Raw genomic sequence first — 19,816 nt, forward strand, 5'->3', positions numbered from 1 at the left:
GTCAGCCGATACGCAACAAGAAATTACAGGAACATCAGAGATGTTATGGTAATTCATAAACATGGTTTCTCCACCAGGGGACACTGACAAATGTATTTGTATACTTACAGGTCTTATATAACCACATTTTAGGGATCTTTTTAGCAGAAATTCAATTTTATGGTGAGGAAAACATTTACATCTGCCAGTTTATTGTTATTACTCTCAACTATCAATGGTGATCTTGGTATAAGCCCTTAAAATCCAGTTAATAAAAATAAACAATTATTGATGAACAGACCGTTAATATAAATAATGATAGCTGCCACCCCGTCGCTGTAAATTGTTCCTCCCTTCCCGTCATCCGGACAAATGACCCTTCCTAATACAGTTCCAGTGTAAATTCCATGTTACAGCACATTTTTCAGACTGTCTCACCTGGATGACATTCATAATTTTGCACTCAGCTGCTCACATGAAAAGTGACAGAGTTCAGTCCCTGGCTCCTTTCTCACCTACACATGGCTGACCAATCGTAGTCTCAAGGTGTGAATGTCAGAGTTTGTGAAAGTTGCAGAAATTGACCAAATCCACAGTCCTCATTAGCTGAAGTTAATATGAGGCTTCACCGGTTTGAGTTGGTCAAACTTACTTGGAATAAAAAAGGAAATCCATCGCATTACATCTCGCATTGACACAGGAAGGATGACTACAATGACCAGTGAGTCTTTAAATGCACCGATGAGAGAGAGAGTATTGTGTCAAGACAGACTCCTTTGCCCTCTTCAAGCACTGAGAGAAACAGTAAGAGGATATATCAAATGATCAGCCCATGCACTTGAACCAAATTGCTCACCACGACTCTAACACCTCGAGGCATTCAATATCAGCATACACTCTAAGTGTTCTTTTGAGATATAACTTCATGACTTAACAGTAAATGGATGTTGGATATTGGATGCTTGCTCTACGTCTTGCTGTTCCCCCTGTTTGCCAAAGGATACAGTGTGTGTGTTTATTTTTCTGCTGAAAGGACTGTTTCTGTGTGAATGATAATTTTGTGAGTTGGCAGTGTCCCTCAGCGTGGAGACAAATGTATTTTCCTATGGCAGCCAGAGCGTGAGTCTGAATCCCAGCAGTGGGTGCTGTGGGATGAGTGTGGCCTTATCATAGCTGGCCAAGGAGCCCCTGGATCCCCCGGCTCATCACCCAGCAGCCGATTACCTTCTCCCTCAATCTCTTCATTGTTTCCTATTACACCGAGGGGCCCGCACTGATAAAAGTGATGGAAATTTTACAGTCCATGCCATCCTCAACTGTAGAGGTAAATGTAGTTACAGTGTTGAGCAGTGATTTGGGACACTGGACAGTAACCAAAAGTGCCTGCTCTGAATAAGACACAAGGGGCAATGCTCTGTGCAGAATGACCTCCCTGTTGAGGGTTGGCTGAACAAAAAGGCAATTTACATATGTAGCTGGCTATCATATGTCACATTTATCTATATGATATATGAGGCCTGTTAGCGATGCCCCAACACTAAATCAAGTGTTTTTCCCGTCCTACACCGTGTCATTTAATGCTGAGTCTGCCATCACTGAGTCCTGATTTGATATATTTTCTGCAAGAATGCAGCTGCACCTTAGCCTAAAACACTCCCACATTTAAATGCTGTAAAGCCAAACAAATTATGATATGATCTGGATAAATAGCGTGTCAATTTGGAGATGTAGAAATAAAAGTTTCGAAGAGATTTAGCAGCTTCTCTTCTCATAAACAAAACAGACACATTTGGATGCAGTTTTCACAGAGATTCAGATCCTTGGCACCACAGTTTTTCTCCTCACGATCCAAATTCAAATATTGCAATTATCAAGACTCTCTAAATTGGCAAAATATCGTTGTATGTCAGCGATGCCAAAACACATACTGCAAAAACTATTTACGACCATTTTGTTTTTTGGGTCTCGATTCAGAACCTACTTGGTTAGGTTTTTGGAATATTGAGGTTTGGCATATTCAAAGACATAAAATCCTGACCATGTTTAACAGAAAGACTGCTTGATCAGGATCGGGAACAGATCAGGATCATGGTTAGAGGAAATCGCCATTGACTGTTGGTATGACACAGCAACCACTGCTGCAAAGTCACAGTGTTTTATTGAGCCACCCACCCATCCATCCACCATGACCTCCTCCCTAGGACATTCCAGTGCTTTCAGCTCTGACACTACCTACTAGAGGTGTAAATCACAAGTTTTATCACAGTATTATGTGATATTTGCAGACATTTGATTGGATTCAATTTAAGACAACATCATCTGCAAAAGGAATAAATACAATAATTTCTTGGCTTCTTGCTATTTTCCACCTGGCACTAGAATTGTTTCAGTGTTTAGGAAGGAGGATAGAGAAGTTGACACATATGTGCCATGGAATTTCAAAATAAAAGGCATGTATTTAGGATGATAATACGGACCGACATATACACTTTGCTCTGAATCGAAACAGTGATCCACACTGAAGGACTGACCGAGAGTTCTGCAGAGCCGGCTGCCCTCCTGAATGTCCGAGTAGAGACGTTACTTTTTACAGTGTAGTCTGAGCTGCGCTTCTCCTCTCTGCTCTCAGTGATTAGCTCCGTTTGTCATAAGACAGTGAGAGAGAGACGCCAATGAGGCTCTCACAAGTGTCCTAGATTAATGGATTATAGATGAATGGGCTTTTTTTCCCCTCACTTTGTGATAAATGAAACACTTTATTCTCTTATTCTACTGCTCAGTCTTTCTCCCCCCCTCTCTCCCTAACACACACACACACACACACACACACACACACACACACACACACACACACACACACACACACACACCAGTCTTTACCTCTGTGCCTCGCTCTTTTTCAACAGTATGGAATTGGATTTTTAATCTTGTTCTATGGAGTGTGGTCTGTCCTCTCATGGCTGGCTGCGTCTACACATATTGCATTAGGAAAGGGTCGCGGCCTCTAGCTTGACACCCAGTTGTTGTTGGGTGGGGCGTCTCGTGCCACAACTCTTTCCTGTTGTCACTCGTCTCTCTGTCACCACCCGAGTCTCTAAAACACTCACACTGTCACCTTTTCTCCCTCTTTTTACTTTACTTCCTTATACCTGAGAGACACCTGCCTGTCACAGGAGAATAATATTAAACTCCTACTGACACGTCTGTGCAACTCTCATGTTTACATGACCTTTGTCTTTGGGTCAGTGTCCATCTAACCAGCCATTGTCAACTTACAGTTTTAGGAGGAGGGGGTGTAAATGTGCTGAAAATGGGTAAATAGCAGCGCAAAAACTACGCTTAACAACATTCTTCTTGTTTTTTAATCTCTCACATCATAAATGCTAACAACACCGAGTACAAACACCGCTTTTTGTGCTCTGATGCGTTTTAATTCACAATATAAAGATAGTAGATGGCTCAGTGGTTGATGACTGTCAGCCATCATCGATTAAAGATGGCCCAGCTCTACTGTGCTCAGAAATGTAGAAAAAAGAGAGCAAAAAAACCCTTATTATTCTGATCAGAGCTACTGTCTATGTGCACGACAACAGCAGCTCCACGGCTTGTCACCAGAAAAGCAGTAATAGTAGACGCAGCATTCTGATGCTCAGGTATGAATGTAGCAGAGCAGTGTGTCCACTCCTGCACGTGAAATGACAGCAAAGGAATTCAATTATTGCTGTTAAATATAATCATCTTCGTCCAATATGGCCTGAAGCCTCCGCTCTTAGGGACCCTAAGGCATATTACACACACACAATGTGTACATGATGTGCAGGTAGGCTATCTGTGAGTCTGAGTGTGTGTGTGTGTGTGTGTGTGTGTGAGTGAAGGGGAATTGAGGGCGATTGCCATTCCCCAGCTTCAAATAGGTCAACAGTGCTGAAGCTCCCACAGAGTGAGGAAATTGCTGCATTTAGCTGACAGGGTGATTGGAGAGATCGGCCAGCGGGGCAGACGAATGACAAGACAAACGTGTGGACATTGTTATTCCATATGGACAGACAAGGCGTCCTCACAGGGACTGTTAATCAGAGAAGAGCCTTTATTTTTTAAAAAAAAAATTCTGTGATGACAGAAAAATGCAGAAAAACGCCTTGTCTGGCCAAGATTCTGTTTTTTTCCCGTCTTGATTGGTTGTGTGCTGATTGGTGTGATGACTGCGTTATTTGCAGACTGCGCAACAACTGTCCCCTCGGCAGTTATAAAGATTGGCCCGGCCTTGAAACACATTTCAAGTTGGGTGTTTTAAAGGAATATATTGTAAGATAGGGCCGGAACTTTAGTTCAAGACATTGAAAAAGCGACTAACTTTATCGACAGCGTGTGAAGAAACAACAAAGTTGATGTTTTGTCAAAGACATCAGGGTTAGCATGCTGACAGCTATCTCGTAATACCACTTTGTACCACAAGAGATTAAAGTCAGGTAGCTAAGAAACAGCCTCCATACAGCAGTCTTCACTGTGCACTGGATTAAGAGAGGTATTGTTATAAGTGTATGAGTCTGTATTCCTCCTTTGCTGTCTATTCTGTGTGCCAGCTGCTGCACAGTGGGCAGAGATAATTGAAGTTTTATATTTCACCCTGCAGGTTTACAGTTATGTATCCTTTGTTTCTTTCTCTTTCTCTCCGACCCGTTTCTCTGCGGTGCCTCTGCTTCCTCCACTCAGAGGCATGTACACTAAGTGGAGCAGAGGAGCATTAGGATAGAGTGCACGCTGAAATAATGTTCATCTATCCTCCCATGCATGCATCCAGCAGGGAACGGACTTAGCTCACAGTGGAGATTTATCTCAGATTGTGTTACATTATTTTCTTAGCCTTGCACCCCAAAATGATAGCTCTCCAGAAGACTCTGGCAAAAATAATGTGTCGGAGTCTTTGATCCTCTCTGAAACTTGGACAGATTTTTTTTCACTTTTTGCATTAGATTATGCAAGGAAGAGTATATTCCAAGTGGCATATTCTAGAAAAATGAGCACTTTCAACATAATTCACATGATTAGAGCAACATCATGTAACCTTTCATACCTTAAAATAACAGCTCCAAAATCGTTATGTTATCGTTGTATCATAATTGTTCTAATGTAATGAGTTTTGCCTGCAGTCAGCACCCACATTACGTCTGACAAATTGTTACAGACCTCGGATTTGGATTTATGTCAGTGTTACTGCACTCCTGAACTCTAGGGGGTGCCAAATCACACACAGTGCCAGTTTCTACATAATGTTGCTTTAATTTGCTGAAAAGAATTGAGAAACTTTTGACTTCTGAAATGAAATAATGTGTTAATTAATTCAATATTATTCAACTGGGAAATATGATAATCGATTAGCTGTTGACAAGCACTTGCTCCTTGAATGTGTGGTTTCATTGCCTCTCTGTTTTATATAATTGTAACCAGAATATTTGGGGCTTTTGGACAAAACAAGCTTCTTGAAGATCACTTTTTGGCTCAGGGAACTTTTGAGTTGAACTTTATTATTTTCTTTTACATTTACAACTAAATGCTTGCTTGATTGATTAGAAAAATGAACAATCAGAAATGAAATAATTAGTAGTTACAATCCAAACAACAACTTTGCAACTGTTAAGACATGATGGGCATCTTCTCTGCAGAAACTCGTGTTACTTTTAAAGCTATTTTTGGGAATGGGATAATTATCTTTCATAATTTGTGAACTCATGGCAGGTAATTTATTGTTACACATCAGGCAGCTTGCTTTGCATTTGCTGCCCGCAGTGTACTTCCAGCCCTGGAAAATTGCTTTAGTTTCTGGTGTGCTCAGTCGTGACGTGATGAAATATGAGCAATAAGTCGACGAGGTCTCTTATATCGATTGTTGGAAAGTGGACTGATTTAGATGTTTAGTAGTGAAATAACACCCATGCCCAACACAGTGAGGGCTGCGTTTTCTAGGTTATTTTCTGCTTGAGTTATTACTTGCCACCAGTGATATTTGTTGGTGGTGATAGATGTTTGATGTTCATGCTGCAGCTCTTTTATCAGTCATTCTCATAATGAATGAGTTAAAAAGTTTTTCAGGAGGCAAATTTTAAAAAAATGCCACTAAATATGTTCTTGTGATTGGAGATGCTGTTGTTTATGATGATTAAACATTTGTATTGTTTGCTTGAGAAAAAGTTAAACCAATGTAACAGTGTCATTTATAGCTGCGGGCATCTTGCAGGACCCTTCACAACAAAAGAGAATTAGACCAGGTTGAAAGGAAAACAAGCAGGAAAGAGACGGGGGACAAATGACCGACAGTGGAGGAGAATGTGCGGCGAGTCTGATTAGACCTGTGTCACTGTCTGAATCCTGCAGCGCAGTGCTACGCCACGTGCCACAGATAATTAATATGCACTGTGGAGGCTACGTGACAAAAGGCCATAGCCAAGGCAATTTCAATTCCTAAGCAGGGCCTCTGAGGAGTTTCATTTCAAATGCCCTCCAAGCACAACTCAGTCTGAATTGCATTTGGAAGTAGAGAGCGGCATGATTGAGAAAAGGGAAAAAAAAAAAAAAGGGAAAACATTTCAGACTTGCCCACCAGTTAAAATGCAGAAACGACACAGCAACACAGAAAACATAAAATGCCATGATTCACCCCTCAAGTGTGTACTCTGTAAACTCAGTCGTTCCCTTCCATTGAGAACATCGTCCCGCCTCTGGCAGCAGTGACGGGGGACAGTGGGACTGGAACGAGGGATTTTTACGACATCAGCTCCACTTGTTGCATATTGCAGACATGCTGCTGCTGATGTTGACACTGATAGGAACTGGAATTAAGTCTTTGTGTTTCTCTTTTGAGGAGGAGCTGAGAAGGATTTCACTTGGGGGGGTACTTAAACATTGGACCGGGATCGTGGGGAAGCACTAGCCTGGCTCTTTAAAACAATAACACAACCCACCCACTGACGCCTGTAAAGCTCATTGATTAGGCTTAGCTGCTGGCTTTAGCTTTAGCATCTTATTAAATGGACGGATGTAAGAGTGATGTCGATTCTGTCATCTTGCCTTTCACAAGAGTGCAAATAACATATTCAGGAACCCAGGGTGTGACTACTTTGGCCACACATGCACTGAAAAATCTATCAAGTACGACTTAATATTTTCATTGGTTGCACCCCTCTGATTATTTCTGATATTTCTGATTATTTCTTAAACAAGTGAGGCGATTGATCACCATCTCTTGTCACGTGTGCCAGTTTACCATAATTTACATAGTGTGTTAAGCAATGTAGTTCAAATGTATTATTGGGGGCACACATTTCTGGAGGTATATTTTTGCTCATTTGACAAGCTAGCCGTTATCTCAGTTTCTATTCTTTATACTAAATTGGGCTAAATTGATTCCTTCAAATATTGATCTTCTACTCTAACGCTCAGTATGGCTATAAATAATAGTATAGCAAAGTGCTTCTGTGTTCTTTTAAGGCTCATCCAGACTTTTGTGAGATTTGTCCTTCTTGATATCCACTTAATTCATCAGCAGGACATCACTCTGGCTGCCGACCTCAGCCAATACTTAATATCCTCACTTGGTAGCCCTTTGCTTTCTTACTCTTCATTACCCAGGCTCAAGGACAGAAGAGTTATTCAATGGCGCTGTAATGGAAAACTTCATCATAGGTCACCAGGGGAGCGGATGTCATTACAACTTATTGGGGGGCAGTTGAACCAGATTCCATTTGAAAACCTGATGTTTTTGGTAGGGCCGTGTTTCTTTATTACAATAAAAGCTCTTTTCTGATTTGCTTCATTGTCCAGGCACCATGTGGTGTTCACTCAGTGGTATTAACTCACCTGTGATGTAGGCTGTCTTCGCAGATGGCCTGAAGCCACAAATCACTTTTTACCACTGTCCTTTGCTCTTTGGGGAAGTAAATACAATCTTTAGTGCATTTTTAATTGTTTCAATGTGCAAAATGCCTCAAAGCAGCTTTAAGACATTGCGTTGCCGGAATATATTTGTTTTAATTGGTAATTAGTCTGGAGATTTGGTCATTCATTTTGGTTTATTTTCATTTTATGTTCATGAGGAAAACATTGGAAAAGTCTTGTGTTTTTGTGTGAATGTTAGCTAGTTGGACCATGTTTGCAAGATATAATAGTCATCATCTAAGCCATGTTGAGAGCCGCAGAGGAGCTGAAGGAAGGTCGTGCGCCGAACTCCGTGCGGTTTGAAAAGGACTTAGCTGGTTCAGAGAAGAGCGGTGCACAAAAGGCAGTCGGAGAGAAGGAGTCTGTGGAATCAATGGCATTTAATTAAATTGATATGGTGAGCTAACAATGCAGGAGATCAGCGGTGCTGCTCCTCCTGCTGCTCGTAAGCAGCCCTTGCCTGCAACACAGGTCAAGAGCAGAAGTTGCCTTACGTGGTCTTAATCTATCACAAACACACACACCTGTCTCCATCTTTGTGTGTGTGTGTGTTTTTTTACAGCGTTTTGTGGTAAATGAGCTTAACACGTGGATTTCGAGGCATACACACAGCCGGGGGAAGTGAAGAATGAATAATATTGGTAATTACATCTATGCTTTGCTCGTCCGTGGCAGCATTCCATGGATGATAGATACTCAGTGTTGCATGATAAGTCCATTTTCTGTCACGTTGCAACAAATGGCAGACTTAATTTAAGTTCTGAGTGAGCGGTCCCTTGTCCGTCCCTCCTTACCTTGATGCATTTTATTAAGTGCAAAAGAGAAATGTTCTTTTCATGCAAGCTGTCCAACCACCAGCTTTCAGCTTTCATGTTTTCCCCCATTCAGTCTAATATTAGCATGCAGCAGGAAAGAAAAAATTACCACCTGTCACAACAGTCAGCCCGCACAGGAAACGCTATTTATTTATTGTCCCTTTTTTTTCTGAAACATTTCTTTTCCCAAGATGAAGGAGGAGGAGGAGGAGGAGGAGGAGGAGGAGGAGGAGGAGGGCGGGGGGGTTGGGGGCGATGTGGTGGGCATGGCTGCGGTTTGCCTGCATGAGTGCGCCAGAGGGGAAAAAAAGCAAACCAAAAGGCATGCCTTTTTAGAGAAAGGTCAGAGTGGGCTTTTCTTGCTCCCAGTGGATTCGCCGCCTCACTCAGGGAATAAAGAAAACAAAAAAATAAATAAATAAATAAAAAAAAAACACTCTTGCTTGGGTGACTCACCAGGCTTTAAAAGGAGATTAAATTCCTGTTTCCTCCCCTCCCTCTCCCCTGTAGGCAAGTAATGGTGCCATCTCCCTGCAGATGACGGGACGCTGTCGTGAATGTCCTGAGGTGAGGCCATCATCTACTGTGGCTTGGGGGGAGCTGAAGATACAGTGTATGGGCAATATTTAACCGCTGTGTGAGAACCCCGCTGTTTCACTAAAATGCGTTCTTAGAAAGCGAGACTGTGATAGCAGCGGGGGAATCTTTTTATCTTTCTTCATTACTTCAGAGAGGGACACATATGGGGAGGCTAAGTGGGGTGACGGCAGACACACAGAAAAGGTAACCATGTAGGGGAGCCAATACATAAAAAGCAACGAGTTATCATCACGGCACATCCTTTCCCCCAGGTCTAAATCTGATGACCCCCGGCCTCAGTGGCGAGCATCTTTAGATGCTTGAAGCCTCTGAAGATCCCCCACAGATTGCTTATTTCATGGCCCATGTGTATGATTTCACCGAGGCCCTCAGGAGCGGACGGCTGTAATGTCAGGTGCAGCTGGTTCCTCGGGCCCAACCCAGAGACACAGGCTATTAATAGATCCAACATTCTACGGCGCTGGAATCAAAGGCATTAGATCCGCGTCAAAAAAGCGTCGGAGGAGAATTCAAAGCTCTCACCTACTCACACGTAGCGACTGAGCTTGTGTATCTTTTAGAGGAGGGGAAAAGGAGGAAAGTAAAAAGTATCTCTGAAGTTATTTTGAGCCTGTCTTTGCCTGCTAAGATGAAAAAAAAAAGAAAGTTTAGTTTGCAAGAGTGGGCTCAAACGCGCAGTAATGAAGTCAATTCATACTCTGCGATGACATTTTGACACAATTCTGAAGTGACGTCTCTTGAATTAAGATCGCAAACAAGCAGATTTAACGATGAGCTGCGGACATGGAGGCTCTGCAGCCTGAGATTTATTGACTTTTTGCACTATTCTTTGAGTGTGGAGAGACTGGAGAGACTTCAAAGACAGGAGGCGAGAGTTAAAGGCTAAAGAGCAGCGTAAGACGTGACAACCGCATGAGGAGTGAGAGTCGTTACCAGCATAATGAAGTGTGAATTCATCCAAGCAACATGTGCAAGCACACTTGGAGGAGATGGTTTGACAAAGCAGGAGAGGAAAGAGGGGAAGAAGAGGGGACGGCAAAGAGCAAAGACAACATAGCAGATGACAGAGGAAGAAAGTTGAAGGGATTGATGGGAGGCAAGACTGGTAAGAGGAGCAGAGGCTCAAAGAGAAAAAAAAGAGATCCTGAGGATGAAGAGGAGAGAAACTAAACCAGCGCAGCCAGAGAAAAGGAGAGAAACATTAAATGGTTCCTTTAGGAAGTTTCCCTTTGAGAGCGGGAACATGTTAAGTAGTGTTCGTGTATGTAACGTGAGAAAGAAAAACTGCCTGACCTGTACATTATGTTTCATGTCTTTTATTTGTGTAAATGTTGTTCTGTAATTAAGACCTTTCTCACCAGAAACAGCCTTTTTTCCACATAGTTAAAGGTCAGTGCCATTATACCTGTTTGTCACAGCCTCGCTGTCGTTTCCTTCATCAGCAGCCGTTTCAAAACCAGAATTGCTCTCTTGATTGTAATTGTTCGTTATGCTCTTTTAACCTCACTCCGACTCTTAGTGGGCAGCTCGTCGTGACAAATCGCAGTGTGAGGTGTTGAGAATCCATCCAAGAGACATCGGAGTCGGTATGAAAACAATGTCAGCGCTGCATGAGATGACTGCAGGATACTTTGAAAAATGATTAGATTAAAACATTCGATCATTTCCTTTTTACAGAATAACGTCTTAAACAGTTTGAATACCAATCTAAGTCAAATTCCTTCATATGTTTCATCTCATATCATTATGTGTAGCAATATCATACCCCTTTTCCAGTGGTCAAAAATCCCACTTAAACCTGCCAAGATCGACCTTTAGCGTGCAGTGGGAATATGTAAACTCATTTTGTTACTGGACACAGTGTTGGAGGTGGAGTCCTGTTTAATGGTGTTTTGAAGCACAAAAAAGATCAACTTCCTTCATGGGTATTTTACATCCTTATAACAAGAATAAGAGGCTGCAGTCATGCTAATGGCTCCGTGAGGCTGTTTTTACACACAGCAGCGATGTTAACATGCTGATGTTTCGCCGGTATAATGATAATGCCACTTCTACCATTTTAGTTGTTGGGTGTTAGCATGTAACACTAGACACAAAGTACAGCTGATACAAATGGGTATCAAATATGATCGGCCTACGTTTTCCATTTCCAGTCAACACATCAACAGTCAGGGGAACACAAAAGTATCACAATTCTCAATGAACATTATGCAAAATCAGAGTTGTCAAGAGGTTTAACTCTAGATCACAAATGTCCACCTCATGGTGCCACTTGAGGGAACATCGGAGGATCACAGAAGCCTGTATGGTTCATTCATCTGTCCAAAATCTCATGATGTTTTGACAAGTGATCCTAAAATCTTGAACGTCTGAATGGCTGTCGTTCGTGTTTAACAGGCATTTCAGCAGTTAAGAGTTAAATTCCGTATCACTGCAAAAGTGACAGTAAAAATGAATGAAACAGCCGAGGTCTCAGCATGTCTCCACGCAACTCATCTGTCTGCATGCGTAACAACCCGGGGACTCCACATATCCAGAGCCTCCCTCCATTATCTCTTGTCATCATTGTCTTGTTTCTTGTGTAACTCAATTAACGTCATCGTTGTGCCTCTCACAATCACTTTGTAATGGCTGTATCCACTGAGGAGTTAGTGCTTTGTAAATTGCTTAATCAGCACTTTGTGTATACCCTGTATAACAACCTAAACAATTTATTGACTAATTGTCGAGCAATTGACAGCAAAAGCCCAGAGAGCCTGACTTGCTCCAGTCTTATAAATGTGTTTTGATATGTTAGATTGTAACAGAAAAAAATGGCAACAACAATTCTTCTCATGTCCTCATGTACTTCGTCGATGGCCTTAATTGATGTGCTTCATGGCTCAATCTGTTGGATACATTTTCAAGAGTGTACCAAGTGACCCGTGCAGTACAGGTAAACTTTCAGAGCAGTGCTTGGATGGATCAGGTGGACCGTAAACGAATTTCCACCCCTGCTTCTTCCTCAGAGGGAGGAATCGAACAGACATGTAATCTCAGCATATGCTTCATTTTACCATTAACTGTAATTGGCTCCTCGTTTAACTCTGAGCAGCTTGTGATGACAAACATTTTTCCGCCGGGAGCGAAGCCGACAGATGCTCTCGGTCTTTCTTTCTCCCGGTGCATCTGCCGATCTCTGCTGTCTGTGATGCCTGTCTGTCCGTCTTGTCTCTTGCTAAGCTAATCATTCGTCAGAGCGTGGTGACAGCGACTGTGGCCGATTAAAAAACGCGCTGGAACTAGCGATGACGATCGAGTCTACGAGGCGAACCATTTGTCACTCTGAGAGGAGAGTTGGATTTGAATTTTAACTCGACACTTGCTGTTTTGTGTCGGGTTGCGGCGCTGACACAGTATGCCCTTTGGTCCCTGCTACAGTCGGAACTCATTGCTCTGTGAAGGAATGCATTAATATTCATTCTCTATTAATATTAATAGGAACAACTCAAACTAATGCCAGGCGGGCTGTGCATATTCCAGTACAGTAGGTGAAAAGCATCATGTCTGTCTGAGGTATTGCATTATTAAAAACACTCTTTATCTGCAGTGTAACTTGTACACACAGCCTGTCTGCAGTGGTGAAAGTGTTTTGTTGGACACAAAATGTCACCCGGATTATACTGCTTTTATCACTATAACAAGGAAACGTTAATATTGATCAGATCTCACAATCATTCACTGCAAACTTAAAATGTTTATACCTGAACTTATTTCACTTCTCTTGCCTGAAATATTAACTCTGAAGTGTTATCATTTCTATGCTAATGTTTTCATACCTTTAAGCATCTGCTAATGGACAAGAGGCTGACTAACTAATTTTGCTAACACTATAGCTCAGCAGAGGGGGAAGATGTTAATGCTTACATCTGGCTCGGGATTTCCGAGAGAGAGATCACAGTTGTATTTTTTATTGCTGGCACTTCAAGCACCGCAAGCCGAGTGCCATGTAGTTCCATTTTGTTAGAGAGAAGGCACATGGCTATTGCAGATATCTCCAATACTTGGCAACTCACACCAAATTTATCTAGATGGATAAACAGCACTATAGGGGAGGAACAATAAGGATTTTTTATGTGGGTGTGAACTGTCCCTTTAAATTTAGGAAAAGCTCATGGTCCTTGCTTTGACTTAATTGATATATAATGAAAACCACAATCTTGACACCACTAACTGGTACCATGTCCTTTCATTTAACGAAGCAAAATCAAGCAGCTGGCTAGTACCTCTGTTTTTATGCTAAGCTAAGCTAAACAGATGCTGCCAGTAGCTTCATTATGTTATGTACAAACATGAGAGTACTATCAATCTTCTCATCTAGCAGCAAACATGCAGTGAATGTATTTTATAGGAGACAGGGTTCCTGCACTTACATATGCGAACCATAGTTAATCCCTTTAAATGTTGGCCCTTTCTTTCTCACTTAACTCACACAAATACATTTATTTCCACAAATATACCCCTCATTTGCATGCATTCATGTTTTATTCTCACATCTCCAGCTGTAAGCTGTCACTTCCTTTGTGTGTGTGGGTGTGTGTGTGTGTGTGTGTCAGCTCTGAAGCTGAACAGTGACACAGGGAGTCTGGGTTGCAGATCAGACAATAAGCGTGATCACACTGTTTCAAGAAATAATGGAACAAAATCGACCCCCCCCCCCTTGTGGAGCACATAGTCACTCGAGGTCTCACTGACGGTTTCTGTTCCCCAGCTAAATGCTCACACAATTGATGAGTCAGCCACGAAGCAGAAATAGGGCATTTTTCACGTCTTCTTTTTTTTTTTTTTTTTTTGTTCTGGCTCCGTCTTTGTGTCACACATCTTGGATACATGCTATGCACGTTGAGAGCGAGACACAATCTGAGCCACTGTGAGAAAGGAGAGGCTTCACCAACCCTGATACACGTTTCACTGTGTAGATGCGTTTAGTCATTTCAACCTTGTTTTATAGCTTCATTGGTGTTTGTAATCAGGTCTCTACAATTCACAGCTGTAATTGGAGTGTAATTTAGCTGGGATAGAATGCTACTGTGTTTAGCAGATGGAGCCTCTGATGAAGAGAATAATAACTGTAGTCTGTATATGCTCATGTCTGGCTGACAATAAAGATATGATATATATACATATAAAAATGAAGCTGCAAGTTGAAGAAAGGATTTTCTCTCTGAGGACGATCAAGCGATCAATACTGGATAATCTAATATGCTTTGGCTAATCTGTCCGGTGATGTTTAGTGAGAGGATGCTGAGTTCGGTTCTATCTCCTCTTGTCTGGCACCAGGTCTGGTGCTTGTTCTGGCAATGCTTCCTGCATTCTCTGCTGGGCCCCTGCCAGCCTGGGCGTGAAAACCTCCTTCTGCCAGCAGAAAAGCTCCTGTGCTAACACTTCCCCAATAGTCCTAGCTTCACGGCTAACTGGGCTAACCAGCTAGCCGCAGCTGTGTCCCAAGGATATTATATGAAAATCTGGATACAGCTTTGGAGGAGGAACCCCATTCATTTTTATAAAACTGACACATGAAGACAAAAAGCTCAACTTCAGGGCAATAAAAAATTACCTAGATTTTTCGCATTGTGGGGTCCATAGAGCGTGTGCACTAGAGACTTCTGCAGATTTTCCAGATTATATTACACCAAATGGCTCAAATTATGATAGTCAAATGATCATGACACGATGCCTGTGAAGCTTAAAAAAAATCCATTCTCCATTTAACAGATGCTTATTTCACAATGTAAGCTTATGGGAAAAAGTCTTTTTAGGCCCCAGTGTATCACGTGATGTGGTAACTACACGAAAGTTTTCAAAGACTACCACTCTTCCTGGGGGTTTGGTGTAAGCACTAACACTGTTAGTTTGGCTAGCTGCACGGCTATCTGAGCTAAGTAGCTAATGGCAGCAATGGGCATGAAAGTACCCATGACAAATTACGTGCCAGTGTTTACCACAGTAACAGAATAATTTTTCTTAAAGTGTTAGCAGCAGTTAGGTGATGTCTCACAATACATAATTATCATAATACCTAACCCTACCTCCGCAAACAGAATCTTAACAAAGAAACTGCCAGAATTCAAAGTCATTGAAACATACAAGAGACTGTGCAAATACCGACCGTCCTGCAACCAATTATTTAGCAGCCATTCTTGTGGCTCTGTGAGGCTTAACCTGATGATGGTGCCAGAGGAAAAAGTTATTACGAGAGTGACATGAAGTTGTGCACCAAATTTAATGACAATCCATCCAACAGCGATGGTGACATTTCACTCAAAACCACAAATGAAAAACCCCACGGCGGCGCCAGGAACATTCAGGATACCCGTCCAATAGTTTTGGAGATTTTTCATTCTGGACCAAAGTGTTGGCCAAACGTGCGGGCGGTGGAAGACATTGCCATCCCTCGAACAACTTGCAATTAGATTTTTTGCCTGTCTGTCCCAGAACCCTGTCATGGCACATACTTTTTTGTTAACGTGATGTAACCATGCAAATTTAAAGTTAGTTACACTAATGTAAGGTAAGTTTAATGGGCTGTTATATGAAACAGGTGAACATTAATGCTTTATTTTGTGAGTGTAATGGTCATGATGATGATGATGATGATGATGATGATGATGATGAAAAAGCCTCTGATTAGCAGATAAAAGTCTATTTTCTTTTTGATCTTTATGCATTTTATTTTCCCGTCTTTTAACTTTCTAATTTCTTTCTTTTTCTCTTCATTCACGTTGTTCTAATACAACTATCAAAGGGAAAAAATAGGCACACATTACTGTAGCCATCAATCATCTTGGACAGATAGAGCTAATTGCATTAAGGGTTCACGGGCTTTATTTTCCGAGAGAGTGGCATCATTTTGATTTTTCCATTAGGGTCTCCTTTCCCACATAACCTAGCTAATATTGATGGGACTCTGACATCAAATATCAGCTGAAGGGGAGAGAGAAAGAGCAAAATGTCCCAAGAGGGAGACGCCTAAACGCGTCAATTTTTCTAATGTGCCTGTGTGTAAGTTCCAAAAAGGATGAATTATACATTTAGCCTCAAATATAGATGGAGATTTACATTTAACCGCTGCAGCTTTTCGACATAAAGGGAGCATGAATGTTGGACCACTGTAATTAGTAGATGTTGCTGCTATTCAGATGTCTGTCTTCTTTTCTTCTGTCTGTCTCTGCCTCACTCTTCCTATATGGTGGTTCTTTCACAGTGTCTTTCTCCCCTTACGCCCACATTGCCCTTCTTCCCTTTCATCTTACAACCTGTCATCTGTGCCATCCCTAATTACAGCAGTTAATTACACAGTATTTCCAGAGACCAAATGGATTTGATCTACATTGACCTCGCATTATTTGCATCAAAAGACACGAGGGGGGGAAACTCTTTTTTTCTGCGCCGCCCATTGCAGCTTTTTCCGCCTTTCTCTGCTGCTTTGGAGATCCATCTGTTTTCTTGTGCTTTTAAACTTGTAAACGTGACACCACACACAGCGCAGTGAACAGACACTTACATACACATACATAATGCATCTGGGGTACAAATATAGCCGCGGCTATATGCCATATTCGCTCGCAGTCGAGCCTAATGTGGGCTGACATGATTTGCTGCTATCTACATGCATCAGAGGGGCTCACGTGAGGCGGCGGCATCAATACAGATACAATCAGCCAACAACTAGATAAAGGGGCTCTCTTTGTAACATCTCTGCGTACAGACCACACCATATTCATCAAACTGACTAGCACGCACTCAGGAGCAAGACATGCAGCTACAAAACAGATCTTCTGTCTCTGTGTGTGCAGTTGTCTCATACAGCACACATACCTTCAAAAGGTGTGGAGGGAGAAGAGACTTCACTATCGTTAATATCAGTCACCTCGCAACAATAGCCAGAGTCCCTTCATTTCGTGCTAATGTCTCGCTTTGACTGACTTGCTTCTGGTTTTCCTGATTTTTCCACTTCCCAATAATAGCGTTTAGATAACTTAATGATGGAGGACTTTATTGTGAAGAATTGAGAACGAACTTTAAACTTGTGAATTCTGCCATGTTTTTTTTTTCCAGTGTCATTTTTTTAGGTTAGCATGTTGCTCAGCTAATGTGGCTACTGCAAATCTGGGGCGATCTTCAATTGATGTTGGATTATTGTGAAAATGTGCGAAAGTTAAAGAGTAACTTGACATGCAACTTTTTGACTGTACTTTCCACAAATCACGTCTCTGCCCTCTATTACCCAGTGAACGATGAAAGACTGGCTGACAAAGAAATTCATCGAGAAAGTTGGTGAAGGGATAAAGCTATATCGTCCGCACGGTAATGCCGTGGCCCTCTGACCCTGCCTTTGTAGTTTACAACAAAAGTGAGGGCTTGTATAGTATGAATAAAATTACTGGCATAATTGATGAAACGTTAATTCTAATGCATATATAATGAGGCAGTGGGAGGGGTCTTTTAGCAGTGAGAAACCTGTGTTGCCAGATTTGCCTCACTGCGATGTTAATGTGCAATAAGTAACTCATGTTCGTGTAATGAAGCAAAGGATGACACCAAATTAGAAAACTTCCAAAAAGATTGAAGTGGCACTTCCTCTCACTTTAATTCTCTTATCTTTTTGTTGGCAATAACACTTAATGCTTCAATAAGTCTTCATCAGAGTCAGGAAGTCACCGCATCATCTGTCTCTCCGCCTTGACTGGACAATTAAACTGCCGTCTGATTAAAGCTCAGGAAAGCTCTGCTCGTTACTCTGAAAAGGTAGCTCATTGAGCACACTGTCATTATATTCCTCTCACTAAAAAAGGAGTTCAGCTCATGTGTAAAGTCTCAGCATGAGTCTCAGCAAGGACTTCACTCAGAGATGTTTACTGGTATTGATTTTGCAAAGTGACTTGAAATGTGGCATCGGTTGTCGCGTTTATTCAAAGTGCCATTTAACCACTTATTCAGCTCATTTCTTGCACTATTTGAACACCATTCTTATTTACGAAATGTATTCATGTATTGAAACAATCACAAATAACAAACTGGACAAACTGGTTCACCGCTTTCATCCACTTTAAAACACTGCAATCTCACTATCACGACCCGCTGACAGCTTAGGAGTTTTCCGCAAATGTACTGTATCCATCCGTATCTGTATGTTGGCGGGTTTGTCAGCAGGATTACACAACTTGGCAGACTTCCACTGAACTTGGATGGAGGATGGGTCTCAGCCCTTTTTTGGTGCAGATATTTGTAAAGTTTTCATGGAACAGAGTGAACTGTTTGCAACGCATCCATCTGGGATATACCTGTTGATTTACCCTGGAATTGAAATGCAATTTTTTTTGCTTGTTTGTTGTTGTGCAACAGCTGGGTGCATGTTTGTTTATCTCATTAACCTTAATCTTATTAATCTAATTAATCTTTATTCAGCCTTACTGGCATTCATAAGTAATCTGAATACTAATTGTCCCCCTGGGTAATCACATGTAAATCACATGATTTTAGACAAACGTTGTGGCGTCGTCTTTCTCTAGGCACAAAAATTAAGTATCGTGGAAAAGTGCGCTCAGCTGTGTGTAGCTTGCAGGCCGTGAAGACTCATTCTCTCTCGGCATTAAGATTGACATGGCCACACCCTCTAACCATCGTGGCGCACGGCGAGTCCCTGTGATACCCAACCTGTGCAGATGAGGGAATAACGTCAATGTCCTCCGGGAAAATCCCAGCTCACTGGTGTGGCACTGTGTTCCTTCGCCGCTCTCCTCTCTCCGCCTGCTGTTTGTACTGACTGTATGCTGGTTGCGCCGTGTCTGTCTCGTCCAAGTGTTTACACTGGCATATGATCTGCGTTCAGTGATACTGTCAGTGTTCCTCTCTGCTTCCTGACACCCATGTAAGAGGCTGTGACTGGCTAATGGGTTTTGACAGGGCAGAAAATTGATCAAGTGGCAGATCAAAAAGCTCAGAGCTAGAGGGCTGTTGAGCGACAATATTGGGCGATAGCGAGTGCGCCACATCAAATTAGAGTTCTTGTACCGAGACCGAGGCACAGTGTGGTGCAACACTATCAAAAACACATCACTCGAGCCATGTCCAAAATGTAATTAGTGTGGCAAGCGGACAGGAGCTGGGTTTAGGAGAGTCGTACAGCTTCCAGGGGGCAGTTGCGTGTAGCTGGCCATTATGCTCTGACCCCCACGTGAAGCCAAAAAAACCCTTTATGTGGTGATGATGATAAATTGTGGCTGTATGAATAATGGATGCACGGTGCACGTACACAAGATGTGACAGCTGATATATGTTCAAGGGCGAGGGATCGTGCTGGGCTTCAAATATGACCGCCTTACCTCTTTTTCTCCACTTTACAACCAGTGTGCTTTAGCTGGGTGATATCCTGACAGGAAGGAGATGGTCGCGTGTGTTAGGAAACGTTTTCACTTGTCAACGCAGGAAAAGCACAGGTGTGACCGATG

At 42.1% G+C, this 19,816-nt stretch overlaps 1 protein-coding gene across 4 annotated transcripts in view; it reads left to right on the forward strand.

The window, feature by feature from the left end:
- LOC119012137 (SPHK1 interactor, AKAP domain containing) overlaps positions 1 to 19,816 on the forward strand; it is a 130,271-nt gene that overhangs the window by 34,320 nt on the left and 76,135 nt on the right. For 3 of the 4 annotated variants that reach the window (XM_037085658.1, XM_037085692.1, XM_037085667.1), the window contains one exon: positions 9,237 to 9,293. The exons of the other annotated variant lie outside the window; for it this stretch is intronic. The gene's annotated coding sequence lies outside the window, so the exon portion shown is untranslated. The remainder of the gene's footprint in view (positions 1 to 9,236; positions 9,294 to 19,816) is intronic. 4 annotated transcript variants of the gene reach the window in all.

Source organism: Acanthopagrus latus, chromosome 2 (assembly GCF_904848185.1).
Source record: "Acanthopagrus latus isolate v.2019 chromosome 2, fAcaLat1.1, whole genome shotgun sequence".
Classification (NCBI taxonomy): domain Eukaryota; kingdom Metazoa; phylum Chordata; class Actinopteri; order Spariformes; family Sparidae; genus Acanthopagrus; species Acanthopagrus latus.